Genomic DNA, 14,153 nt, shown 5'->3' on the forward strand with positions numbered 1-14,153 from the left:
ACACAGTCAGAACATTGTCTGGTGGCGGTGGGCAGTGTCCTCCCTCAGCAGGAGTTTACTCCTTTGTGTACTGCTGGGGAGGGGCTCTCAAGAGTCAGGAACATTTCAGTTCTTCCAGACACATGACCTTTTGTTTACCTCCAGAGGCTCAGGAGCCTCCTGCTCCTTCCTGGAGGAAATGTTTCCATTCAGAGGAGAGTGCCATACAACAGCTGGTGGCAGCAAATTTAATATTTTGAGGAACATTCACTGTTTTTCAACATAATTGCAATGTTTTCATAGTCTGCTAGTAGTTGATGTAAGTTCAAATGTTTCCATCTATGTGTGTGTGTGTGTGTGTGTGTGTGTGTGTGTGTGTGTGTGTGTGTGGTGTTTCTAGGATTGAAGCTAGGGACTCATCCATGTGAGGCAACCATTTTACCACTGACCTATTCCCCCAACCTCCATGTCTCCATATTTTTCACATTTGTTATTTTCCATTTTAAAGCCACTCATGCTGGGGTTGGAGAGATGGCTCAGCAGTTAAGAGCACTGTCTTCTCTTCAGAGATCTGTGGTTTGTTTTCCAGCACACAAACAGCAGGTGACCATAGCTGTGTGTAACTGTGGTCCTGAGGGACTGCACACCCTGTTCTGGTCTCTGAGGGCCCCAGGCAGGCAAGTGGCACACAGATAGACAACGTGAACGCAAAGCAATCATGACATAATAATTCAATAAAAAGAAAAAATAAACATAGCCTTCCCAATAATGTTTCATTGTAGTTTTGTTTGCATTTCTCTAGTTTTCCTATTGGGCATCTTTTGATGTATTTCTTGGCCATTTTTAATATGTGAAAAAATATCTATTTAGATTCTTCAACAATTTGTAACTGGATTATTAATCTTTTATTGTTAACTTGTAAGAGTTCCACTTTTTTTAATTTAAATTTTATTTATCATCAGTGTATGTTTGTGTGTGCAGAAATGTGGGCACGCACATGTGTGTCAGGGTCAGAGATGGGTGCTGGCATTCTTCTACTGTGGGATCTGCAGATCAAACTCAAGTCATCAAGCTACTGTAGCACACACTTGCCAATGAGCCATTTCCCTGCCATTAAATTTGTATTTTATTTTATTAGTCTGTATGTGTGGTTTATTTGTGAACATGAGAATTGGTGTCCTTCCTTCACCTTTCTTTTTCATTTTAGTCACCTTTCTTCTTCATTTTAGTCTTGTAGTTTAAAGTGCACATTCAGAATGTATGCAACCCTATAAAGGAGACAAAGCAGCCAAAGCACAGGAAAGCCTCATTCCAGGCTCTGCCTTTTGAGTTAGTCCCCTAGAGGCCAAGCAGCTCAAACCATCAGCAGCTTTCTGGGAAAAGCAGCTTGTTGCTGCTCAGGAAAGCCCGTGTCATAGCCGTGTGATAAGCCTTGCTCTACTCCAGAGAGGCATGACAGGAACACAGGTTTCCACCGCGGCGACTTTGGCCAGAAGTTTCACTATGCGATCATGTACAGGAGGGCAGGAAAGTGTGCACACAGGTGAGGATTATGGATGTGGTCTTTTTGGACCCTCTAGGATGCGGTTATCTACCTGCGGGAGAAATGCCTAGGATGATAGATTATATTTATTTATTTTTTAAAGTTTAGGTTTATATGTAAAGCAGTAGGTTTATTATAGCACCTTCATACATATGTATCATTATACTTTTTAAAATTTACTTGTGTGTGTGTGTGCAGAGATCACAGGAAATCTTTTGGGAATCATTTCTTTCATTCTGTCATGTGGATCTCAGGGACAGACTTCAGGTAGTCAGGCTTGGTAGCAAATACCTCTACCCACTGAGGCACCTCACCAGCCCTGGTCTTTATCCTCTTACTCATCTTCTCTTCCCATTGCTCTTCACAACATCCCCTCCCCGATCCAGCTGGTTTCCTTTCTTCCCTTCTTCTACTTCCCTACCTCCTCTACCCTCTCTATTTCCCACCTCTCTTAAGATCTCTTCTTCATAATCCTGCCTCTAGTTTGTAGTTTCATGACCTACAAACACACATACACAGTTGTACTTACAATCTTGAATTTAGGACTACAAGTGTGTAATGGTTTGAATAAGGATATCACCCATAGGCTCATATATTTGAATGCTTAGTTACCAAGAAGTGGCTCTATTTGAAAGAATTAGAAGAGCTGGGCAGTGGTGGTGAATGCCTTCAATCCCTGCACTTGGGAGGCAGAGGCATGTGGATCTCTTGAGTTTGAGGCCACCCTGGTCTTCAGAGTAAGTTTTAGGACAGCCAGGGCTACACAGAGAAACCATGTCTCAAAAAACCAATACCACCACCAACAACAACAATGACAAAAGAAAGGATTAGAAGGATTAAGAGGTGTGGTCCCATTGGAGGAACTTTGTCACTGGGGGTGGCCTTTGAGGATTCAAAAGCCCAAGCCAGGCTCACTGTCACTGTTTCTGCCTACCAATCAGGTTGAAGCTCTTAGCTACTTCTTCAGCACCACGTCTGCCTGTGCCATGCTCCTCTCCACGATGATAATGGACTAGAACCCTGAAACTATAAGCCAGCCCCAATTAAATGCTTTCTCTTATTATAGTTGTCTTGGTTATGGTGTCTCTTTATGAAAATAAAATACTGACTGGGAAAATATGTGTCTTTTTGAGTCCAGTTTACTTCCCTTATCATTAAAATTTCCACTTGTATCCATTTTCTTTCAGTGTTACAATTTCTCTTTTCCCTAATGGCTGCATAAAATTTCGTTATGTGTACGTACTACATTTCTTTTTCCCATTCATGTGTTGATGGCCATCTTGATTGGTTGCATTTCTGGGTATTGTGACCTGTGCAGCTATGGACACGGAAGTGCAGTTGTTTCTGGCTTTGTTGACTTAGGGATACACCTAAGAGTAGCATGCCTGGGTTACAGGGTTGAAGCCTCACTTTTAATTCTGGAAGTCATTTAGCAAGTAAAAGCAATCTTTCTGAGTCTTCCAAGCTGGTGGGGATATACACAAGACAGTGATTTCTAAATTAAATATGGGTACAGGCCATCAGAGCCTTTGCAAGGGTAAATGTATAAGAATTTCACATCTCTACATGTGGTGGTTTCAATAAAAATGGCCCCCACAGGCTCATATATCTGAATGCTGGGTCATTAGGGAGTGCTTCTATTTGACAAGGATTAGGAGGTGTGGCCTTGTTGGAGGAAGTGTGTCACTAGGAAGTGGGCTATGAGGTTTCAGAAGCATAAGCCAGGCCCAGTGTCTTCCTGCTGCCTGTGGATCTGGACATAGAACTCTCAGCTGCTTCTCCAGCAGCACATCTGCCTACGTGCTGCCATGCTTCCTGCCATGATGACAACAGACTAAACCTCTGAACTGTAAGACATCCCAATTAAGTACTTTCTTTTTTAAGAGTTGCCGTGGTCATGGTGTGTCTTCACAACAAAGGAACACTGACTAAGACTGTGCCCGATGTATTTGTTCAAAAAATTATGTAGCATTGTCCTAGGCCAGTAAGTTCTTTTTATTTCTGGGGAGGAGAGGGTGGAATTTAGAGCGAAGCAGGAGGGCATGAGGTCTGCTGGAAGCTGAAAACCCAACCATTTGTCTCTTGTGTCCAGCAAATGCAAAACTTCCTTCGAAAGATCAAAGCTTAAAAGTATTCCCCAGAGTCTATAGTACACAACTTAAAAAACAAAAATTGCTGCTGCCCATGTGGCTGTGGGCTCCTATTTAATGTCTTGAGTAGTCACCACGTACTGGGTCAAAGCTACTTTAAATCTTACCTTCCGGGAAAGCCCACTGTCTTTTATCAACAACTTGATTGATGATCAGCAAAAATCTATAGCCCTCTGTGCCCTTTCTAAAAGGCTTTCCTTCCACACCGTGCCTCTTTACAGGGAATAAAACATGTTCATTTCTTGAATCGTGATTGGCTCGGAGTGCTGCCTGGACCCGTGGGTTATTGAGAGGCTTTTGTTCAGTGGGAACCCTGAAGACAGAAGGCTCTCACAGTGCAGCTGGGAGCCACAGCCACTGTTTTCTACAGAACGGGAGTGCATGCGGCCTCAGAGGCGGCGGGCGGTGCTCTGCAGTGCGCAGACGCTCCTGTTTCTAACCTCATGACTTTGCATTACGGCTCCACCAGAATGGGGGGTTGTGGAGGGAAGATTGGTCCAAAGCATAAGTTGGTTAGGAATTAAATTTGTTGGGAAAAGTATCTCAAGGAAAACTTTTTAGAAAGCTTTTCACAGTTTATCAGTCCCTGCGTTAGAAATTTGCCCCACTAGCCTGAGGCAAATACAAAAAGAGTACAGGACAGCTAAGGTGACACAGAGAAATCCTGTCTAGAAAAAAAAAAAAAAAAAAAACAAACCAAACCAAACCAAACAAAAAAAGAAAAGGAAAGAAATGAAAAGAAAAGAGAAATTTGCCCCCCCAAGGCAGATAAGTTTCCTTTCTTTTGCTGTTACCCAGCCTCCAGCAGACTGTTTGCCAGCACCCTGGGTTGGGTTGCCTTTGCAGTGCCCTGTCATGTGTCCAGCGTACCTTCTTGAAGACTTTTTCTTTTCCTATAGGTATACACATATTCTTGTATGTGTGTGTTGGGGCTCACTCCCCCTCCCACCCCATAATCTAAGGAATCATGAATCATCAGCATCAAAATGGGTTCTGATCCAAATACAAAGATGACATCTTCTCAGTTTTGTACATTTTGGCTAACTTTGCCAATTTCTGCCTTTTGTATTGTTGTCTTCCTAGGGAAAAGGACGTCAATGACAACTTGTTTCCTCTGAACTAGACAGTTAGTCATGAACTTCCTGGGTCAAAAAGCGACTGTCACTCATGATGACGATGATCCTCTAGCAGTCAAGGGTGAAAAGAACCCAGCTGGAACTTTGAGGAAAGAGACGCAGGAAACTGCTGTGTCTACTCAAAATTGTAATGGAAAGGAATCCAGAGTCTCCAGTTACCTCGGGATACTTAAGAAAGCCCACACTCGGGGGCTGGAGAGATGGCTTAGTGGTTAACACTGTCTGCTCTTTCAAAGGACCTGGGTTCAATTTTCAGCACCCACATGGCAGCGCACAACTGTAACAGCAATTCCAAAGGATGTAACACCTTCACATTAATTTACATAAAATAAAATTAAAAAAAGAAAGTCCACACTATTAAAACAAACAAATAACAACAAATAAGTGCTACTTGCAGAAATGGGATGCAGAAAGGCTTTGTTTTGCAGAGAGTGTGTAGAAGAGCGAGTAGCCTTGAGTTGCCTGTGATGAGGCAGAGAGTTCCTAAGAGTTCCTCCTGGACAGTGGGAGGAGAGAGGCGTGGCTCCTCTGCTCCCAGCTGGGGGTTGACAGCCAGGAGACAGCACTGCCAGACTCCTCATCCCTCAGAAGCAGAGGAAGGGAGTGGGGACTCACGATGCCCTGATACAGGCAATCCATCAGGTGCAGAAATGCAAGCTCAGCATTGCAAGAGGCCCTGTAAATGTCAGAAAGGATTGACTTTCCCAGCCTGAGAGGAATGCTAACAGTGCGTCCGAGGGCGTCCCTGTGCACAGCGCTGGTGAAAGTAGGGAAGACTGGGCTTTCTGGAGGCCAGAAAACTAGTTTTGTCAAACGTTAAGTGAACATTTCCTTTGTACTAGAAATTCCACTTGGAATCTCTTGAGCCACTGAATAAAGATGTATATATACGAATGCTGGCCAGCAGTGCCGGCCCTCATCACACTCCAGCTCTCAGGAGTCAGAGAAAAGCAGATCTCTGAGTCCTGGGCCAGCCTGTTCTACAGAGTTCCAGGACATCAGGGGATATGGAGAGAACCCTGTCTTTAAAAAAACCAAAAGCCAAACCAAAACAAGAATGTTAACCTCAATATTCAAAAGAAACAAAACAAAAAATAATAGAGTTCTGGCTGGAGAGATGGCTCAGAGGTTAAGAGCACTGACTGCTCGTCCTGAGTTCATTTCCCAGCAACCACATGGTGGCTCACAACCATCTATGAGATCTGGTGCCCTCTTCTGCCCTGCAGATGTACACACAAACAGAACATTGTATACATAATAAAATGTTTAAAAAAAATAATAATAATAGAGTTGTACTTAACCCAGGCTGGCCTTGAACTTGACATGTAGCTGAGGATGACCTTAAACTTTTGATCCTCTCGCCTCCCTCTTCCAGGTGGTGGGATGATGTGTGTACTGCCATGCGTGGCTTTATCCCAGGATTTCTGGGGCAGCGAGCGCTCTAAATGGAGAATGAAATCATTCACATATTAAGTACATCCACACAAAGGGGTACCATAGACACGGTGCAAATGAAGCCTAGATAGGTGTGCAGAAAAGGGTTAGTAGTCATTTTCCTCTGGGCAGCAAAATCTCAGGCTTGTTTTTTTTTTTTTTTTTTTTTTTTTTAAAGAACAGGTTTATTTAGTATCTTGTAAGGGGCTTGGCAGTAACAAGGGATTATCTTCCAGGATTATCGTTTGTTTAAAAAAAAAAGTCCTTGGTGTAACTAACCCCCAAATCGTTGCAGGCAAGGCGGTGCACGCTTGTAATCCCAGCATCAGGAGGCAAGGGCAGGGTTTAGTAGGTCAAGGTGCTTGCTGCCACCTCCGGAGTCAGAGCCCCAGTGTCCAATCACAAAAGGAGAGAACCAGGTACCTCAGTTGTCTTCTGACTGCCACACATACACACACACACACTGTGGTGCATGCCTCCTTTCCCAACTACATACATGGAGTAAAAAGAAACAACAAAGCAGCACTGAGAGAGAGAGAGAGAGAGATTCACTAAGGAGAAAAGTTTGCTGAGTGTACGTGCTTCATTAAAGTCAGAAAAACCTTACATCACAAAGGCAGGAAAACACTTCAGGACCAGCAGTGTGTGTGTGTGATGGGAAACAGTGTGGAGTCTTTCCGGTGCTCAACATAGGAGCCATTACATTTGCCCTAAATGTCTGGTTGCCTTCCCTTCATACTGCATGCACCGGCCTCATGAGGTGACGGTGGACTTTGAATGAAGGCAGCCACACTGTAAAGAGAGCACCATAATCCAGAGCAGAAGGTGATTTATCTGGACCAGCTGAGAACCTGGCAATTGCTCCTCAGGTCGGTAGTGATGCTTGTCCTTTAGGTGTCTCGCTGGAAAGACCTCTAATTCTGCTCACAGAGACCGTCCATCGTCCTGACACAGAGCACACACACCTGTGCTGCCTTAAATCAATACCTCATCACCAGCAGCACTCTGCCTGGCACTCCATTAAAGTCCAGTTCTTCTCTGTGACTGAGTGCTGGACACCTCGTGCTGATGGCCCTGTACTCAGGACCTCTCAAACAAAGTCCTCAGTCTTGTCTAAGAAGAGATTTATGAAGCGTTGCCTCAATTCCATTTCAGTCCTCAAGAGTCTGGTTTTAAAATTCTGTCTCTGTCTCCATCTCTGTCTCTCTGTGTGTGAATGTGTGTGAGCGTGGAGATCAGAAGACAATACTGGGTGTCGGTCTTTGCCCCTCACTTTGTTTGCTGCAGTTCGCTAGCTCACTACAGCGCACACCAAGCAGGCTCACCCGGGGGCCTGCAGAATTCCCTTGTCTCCACCTCCTATTTTTCCTATAAGCTCTGGGATCACAGACACACATATTAGGCCTTTCTGCAGCCTCAGCCCCTCAGGCCCGTGCTCCAGCCTACCCCCCTGAGCCGTCTTTACAGACCTGGTATCCACCTTTGTAATCACCGAAACCATGCCAAGCCTGCCCTTCATGGCAATGGGAAGCGAAGGGCTTCAGCTGCAGCTCACCGCAGAGAGGAGAGCCAAGCACCGAGGCTTGCCAAGCACCGAGGCTTCACGGTTTCTCCTAGAAGACTCGCCTCCACTTGTGACCGTCCTGGGCTCTGCTCGGAATGAACATGTCCGCCAAAGCCAGTGCTCACGCCCTGAATACCTGTGTCATCACTGCCGATACTGTCCCATCAGGAAGATGCTATATTACAATACAATTTCTATTTCCCTTAGCCTGTTCCCTTTTGAGACAGACAGTCTCCGGTAGACCAGCGTTGGGTTTTAGCTAAGTGTGGCGCCATGGACGAGCCTGAACTTTTGTGTGTGTGATGAATGTGTGTATCGTCATGGGAGGGTGGATGTGCACATACCATGGAGAATGTGTAAGTAGGAGACAACCTTGGGAGTCTGTGCTTGCCAGCTACCTTGTGTAGCTGTGACAGGCTGGCCGGGCGGAGAGCATTCGCTTATCCTTCAGTCTCTGCCTCGCTCTTGACCATACCTAACCACCAGCAGCACTCTGGGATTGGGATTCCGGATGTGGTTCTGGGTGTTTAAACTCGGGTCCTTACACTTGCCCAGCAAGTGCTTTAGCCACTGAGACATCCCTAGCCCCACCACCCTATTCGAGTCAAGACAGCATATAGTTCAGTCTTGATTCAGAGTTACTATATAGTGGAAGATGACCTTGAACTCTCGATTCTGCTGCCTCCACCTCCTGGGATTACCAGTGTGCTCTCATTTAACTTGGTAGCAGAAATCAAACCCAAGATGACCTACATGCTAAACAGAAACTGTACCAACTGAGCTACATCCCAAGCCCAGTAATTATATTTTTAAATATTTAAAGAAACTGGATTGCCTTTCTTATTGCCTAGGCAGAATTTTTTGTTTGTTTTTTTGTGAGACAGGGTTTCTCTGTGTAGCCCTGGATGTCCTGGAACTCACTCTGTAGACCAGGTTGGTCTTGAACTCACAGAGATCTGTCTGCCTCTGCCACCACCACTGCCCAGCTCCTAGAAAGAATTTTAGTAGAGTGGTCATGAAGATACTGCTTAAAATTTATCAGCTCTGAGTAGAGGTATGTGAAATAAAAATGATTAAAAAATAAATTCCAAGATTTATCGGTTTCCTGAAGCCCATCCCTAGCTAAGAACGCTGAAAGGGATGATCGCAAGCACAGGACAGCAGATAGCATCAGGGGGAGGGTTGCTCCAGGGAAGTTCAGGAAGCCAAGCTGCATTGCTGGCCTTCGGGAGCCTCTTTCCTGGTGACCAGGCTGCATTCCTGTGACTCTGAAATCATAAGTTTTGTGTACAGATTTAGATGTGAGATGCTCATCCACTGTGTGGACCAGCTGGAGAAAACCCCAGTGCACTCAGTGGGACCACAAGGAGGAGTCGATGAATTTTGAAACTGTAGAAAGGATACTTTAGAAAACTGACTGATGTGAGACAATGTTTCTGATAAGTTTAAGAAGAACCAGCTAAAGCCAGGCAGGGTGGTGCACGCCTGTAATTCCAGCACTACGGGAGGCAGAGGCAGGGGGATCTCTGTGAGTTTGAGGCCAACCTGTCTACAAAGTGAGTCCAGGACAGCTAAGGCTACACAGAGAAACCCTGTCTTGAAAAACCAAAAAGAGAGAGAGAGAGAAGAAAAGAAAAACCAGCTAAGAATTTTTTTTAACAAATTTATCATTTTTCTTCTTAGTTTTGGGTATTTTTAGTCTTGAAGGAACTGTGTATGAGTTATTTGGGAGGGGAGGATGGAGATTTTATTCTGAGACTTGCAGTATCAATAGCTTGGTTTATGGACCAGACAAGCTCACTATGGAAGAAGTGGGCCTCCTAGAGCAAAGGGAATGCACGCGTGTGTGGACCAGTTCAGTAGGAAAAGGGGAAGAGGCGCCTGAGAAGTCCTGTGCACCACTAGAGCTGCCTGGCCAGCAGGGAAGGCAACAGGCCGGGAAATGAAGGCAGCAGGAAATGAGGGCAGGCTTCCTGTAGCACACTCAGCAAGAAAGCCTTGAGCCCCCGGCAGCTGGCTCAGATGTGAGGGGCCTGGACAAAAAGACAGACGCGAGGGATTCTGCCCACTTTTTGCTGGTGGCTTGTGCTGGCCTCAGGCTGGTTTCAAACTCACTTTGTGGCTCGGGACAGCCTTTAGCTTCTGACCTTCCTGCCTCCGCCTCCCTCGCTTGTCCTGGGCATGCGCAGTGATGCCTGTAGCCTTCCACTAGCGCAGCTGCGTCCCCAGACCTCTTTATTGCCTTTCTTTACTCACTTGTTCTGGGCAGGAGTACTAGACTGTCCTTTCCTGGGTGTCTAAAGGCCCAGAAGTGATGATACAAACAATAGGTTGAAGAGAAGTTTGAGCAGACAGGGGTTTTGGCTACTCTACTAGGTTCTTTTATCTATCATCTTTCTCCACTCCAGTCTTTCCACCCCCCAACACTAGGTAGGAGAGAAAGAAGGCTAGAAGGAAAAGGAAGCAGAGGCCTGGTTAGGGGTGTTGAGTTCCTTGGGGCAAGTGCAAGCTTCGTGGTCAGAATGCCAGCAAACAGCAGTCCAGCAATCTAGCAACAGCAAAAGCAGCAGCGGGAACCGCAAGCAGCAGCAGCCGCCACCACGGGCCCTCTCGGGGTTCTCGCATTTATACCTTCTCAAGAGTCCCCAGGATTCCTAACATAAACCGTCTGCGGCTGGAAAACAAAGCACTGCCCTCCTAGAGCATGAAACAGATGGTAGTTAGTGACTGCGCACAGTCTGAGGCAGCGCCGTCCCACACCTGGGCCTGAAGCAACATTCACGTAACACACTGGAAGAAACCAAAATTCTCACCACAGTCCTGTTTTCCTTGCCCTTAAAATACCGCCCAAGGTAGGAATGACGGTGAGAATTCAGAGCCTAACGTCAAAGATGGCTCACCTTGCTTTGACAGATCAGGAAACAACTCATGGAGTCATTGCAAGCATGCCTACGGAGAGTCGGCCACTTGAGAAAGACTGTTTCCCGGACGGCGTAGAGACGCTACTGCAAAGCTGTCGAGGCGTCTGCTTGCAGAGCTCCTGTCAGATGACTGGACCAGGCCCAGAAGGTCAGCATCTGGGTGAAAACCAACAGAAACATTTTCTCACTCTCTTAAGGTTAGAGTGGTGTCTGTTGGTCTAAGAAATGACAACTGGAGATGGAGAGATGGCTTAGTGGTCAATAGCACTTGATGCTCTTGCAAAGGACAGGAGCTCAGTGTCCAGTTCACATCCTGGGCAGCTCACACACCTATAACTCTGGAGGATGCGATGCTCTTTTCTGGATTCTTTGGACACCCACACTTACCCATGCACACCCCCCCACCACACACTCACACATACATATACACACACATACCACATACACACACACATATATACACACCATACACACTCACATCTACAATACACACACACGACACACTCACACACATACACATACATACCACACACATGTTTATACATACATACACACACACACACCACACATGTACTCTCACACACATATATACACATACACCATACACACCACACACACACACACACACACACACACACACACACACACACCCCTCTCCCGCCCCCCCCACATACATGACACACACAAATACACACATGCTCACACACACAGACACACATGACCCAGGATGGATGCTGGGTCAGAGGTCCCTTCTAGGTGTCAGCTCTTTCCTTCCACCACGAACGTGGTCCCGGGGACTGAACTCAGGCAGCCGGGCTTGCTGACTCAATAAGCCATCTTGCAGAGCTTAAAATAAATCTTAAAAAAAAAAAAAAAACCCAAACAAACTATGGAGTCTGGCAAAATTCTGAAGCTTTCTGGAAGACGGTTCAGAAAGGCAGGAGAAAGGAAAAAAGAACTAAAGAAGAAAATCTTTTGTTGAGGTGACACACTGTGTTGTTCTGAGCCCAGGACAAAGAACCCCTCCCCCCAACCCCATGCCCGTGATTACAAAGCAGCGTCCAGCCAGAGGCCAGTTCTGCCAAATATTTTGCTCATGCTTTTTAGAACTCGGTGGTTAGTCCATAAAAATGTCTGCAACCCAGATGAGGTTGTTGGATTCTTAAAAAAAAAAAAAAAAAAAAAGACAGGAGAGAGAAGTGATTTACTGGAGTGCGTCTGAGGCTTTGTCTTTTTTTTTTTTTATTTTTTATTTTATTTTTTGCTTTTCTAATCCCCAGGCCCACAACAGCCTGTCTCATTGAATCTTGATTTGTATTTGTCTCACATGAATGTGAACATCCATCCTCCTAGCAGAAATGGTAAATAGCCGTGCGCATCTATGTCAGAGAACACTCATAAATAACAATCATTTACCGGGCTAGCGGGAGGGCGACCTTTGGGCCTCAGAACTGCTGGACCAACACTATTCCTTTTACATTGATTTTTGTTGTTTAAAATTATTATTTTAAAGTAAAAGTCATAGTTAAAAAACCAACCCATCAGAGTTCATAGAGTGGAATTAAACGAAAATGTTATTTTTAAGATTAAATTTTAAATATTATGTGTGTCTGCATGTGTGAATACCAAGGGCGAGTGATTGTCTCAGAGGCCAGAAGAGGGTGTTGGGTCACCTAGAGCTGAGGTTTCAGCGTTTGTGTGCCACCCACGGTGAGGGTTGGAACCTGCAAGATCTGTACATGCTCTATCCGCTCCACTGCCTGTGTCTTTGCCCCAGGGGTAGCCACGCAAGGATGTTCAGCTTTATGTCGCACGAGTCATGTTTGTTTGATAGTGAACCTTCCAAACCATGCATGTAAGCGCAGAGCTCTTCCCGACCATCCCCACGCCCTTCCTTCCCTCGGAGACGGCCGTCGTTGCTATAACAGTGCTTGCTGCTCTGACCAACACAGGTTCAATTTGTGCCTTTTATTTTACCCAAACGGCACACCACATTAATGATCCCGCCACTTGCTTTGTTTTGACTTAATGATATGTCTTGGATATTTTCCCATCCCAGATTCCACTTTAATATTTTAAATTGCGATCTAATATGACTAACGGCTATTCTTGGTTGTCAACTTGACTACATCTGGATTTAACTAAAACTCAAGCAGCTGGCTACACCTGTGAGGGATTTTTTTTCTTAATGAAATCTTCCTTTGAAGTAGGAAGACCCACTTTAAGTCCATTAAAAGCTGGATCTTTTGAGGTGAGAAGATCCACCTTAATCTGGACCACGCCTTCTCTTGGCAGCTTATATAAAGGACATGGAAGAAGGAAGACTACTTGCTCTCTGCCCACTTGCTCTTGCTGGCAAGTCCATTCCTTCACTGGCATTAGAGCCTGCTTCTTCAGGGTTCTGCATATGCTAAAGACCTTCTAGGAGCTTAGCCTTTTGGACAGAACAACTATATTCTTGGACCTTCCATTGGTAATTGTTGGATTAGCTGGACCACAGCTTATAACTGTTCTGATAAGTCTCCCTTGTATATAATAAAATATATATAATATACATATTCATTCTATTAGTTCTGTATCCCTAGAAAGCCCTGACTAATACAATGAGTAAATTTGATTATTTGTTTATGAATAAAAAACACTTAGATTTTTTTTTTTTTTTTGCCATGGAGCAAGGAACTGCAATGTTATTTCTACTTGTTAGTATATATGTGAACACTTTTTTTTTTTTAGCATAGACTTTTAGCTGGGCAGTGGTGGTGCATGCCTTTAGTCCCAGTACTCAGGAGACAGAGGCAGGCAGATCTCTATGAGTTTGAGGCCAGCCTGTCTACAGATTGAGTTTCAGGATGAGCAGAGCAACACAGAGAGACTCAGTCTTGAAAACAAACAAACAAACAAACAAAAAAGAATACTCTTTAAAAAAGCATATGAATTTTTAGTTCTTCTCTTGGTCACCATGATCATTTGGAATAGTATGTTTATTTGTCCTCTCCCTCTTGAGACAGGACCTTGCTATGCCCAGGCTGGAATTCTCTCTGTAGATAAAGCTGACCTTGAACCTGTGCTTCTGTCTTAGCCTGGGATTATAGGTTTGTGCCACAATTGTTCAGCCATGTGCTTTCTGTTTTCCGATCTTCTCAGTTGTTAAATGGATTGCATTTCCTTCCACTCCACCACACTCCAGAAACCATGTTGCATTTTGGTTTGAGTCATCTGTAGATGCTAAATTTATAATGAAATCCACTCATCTCTAACATTTCTTTACTCCTTTTCTTCCTCCCTTTCTCCTTCCCTCTTCTCTTCCCTCCCTCTCTTCCTTTCTCTTTCTTCCTTCTCTTGTTCCTTCTGCCCTCCTTCTTTCCCTTCCTACTTCCCTTCGTCTCCCCTCCCTCCCTCTTCCTTCCATTTCTTTCTGTTCACTCT

The sequence above is a fragment of the Psammomys obesus genome, unplaced genomic scaffold (assembly GCF_907164565.1).
Source record: "Psammomys obesus unplaced genomic scaffold, mPsaObe1.curated_primary_1811, whole genome shotgun sequence".
In the NCBI taxonomy this organism is placed as follows: Eukaryota; Metazoa; Chordata; class Mammalia; order Rodentia; family Muridae; genus Psammomys; species Psammomys obesus.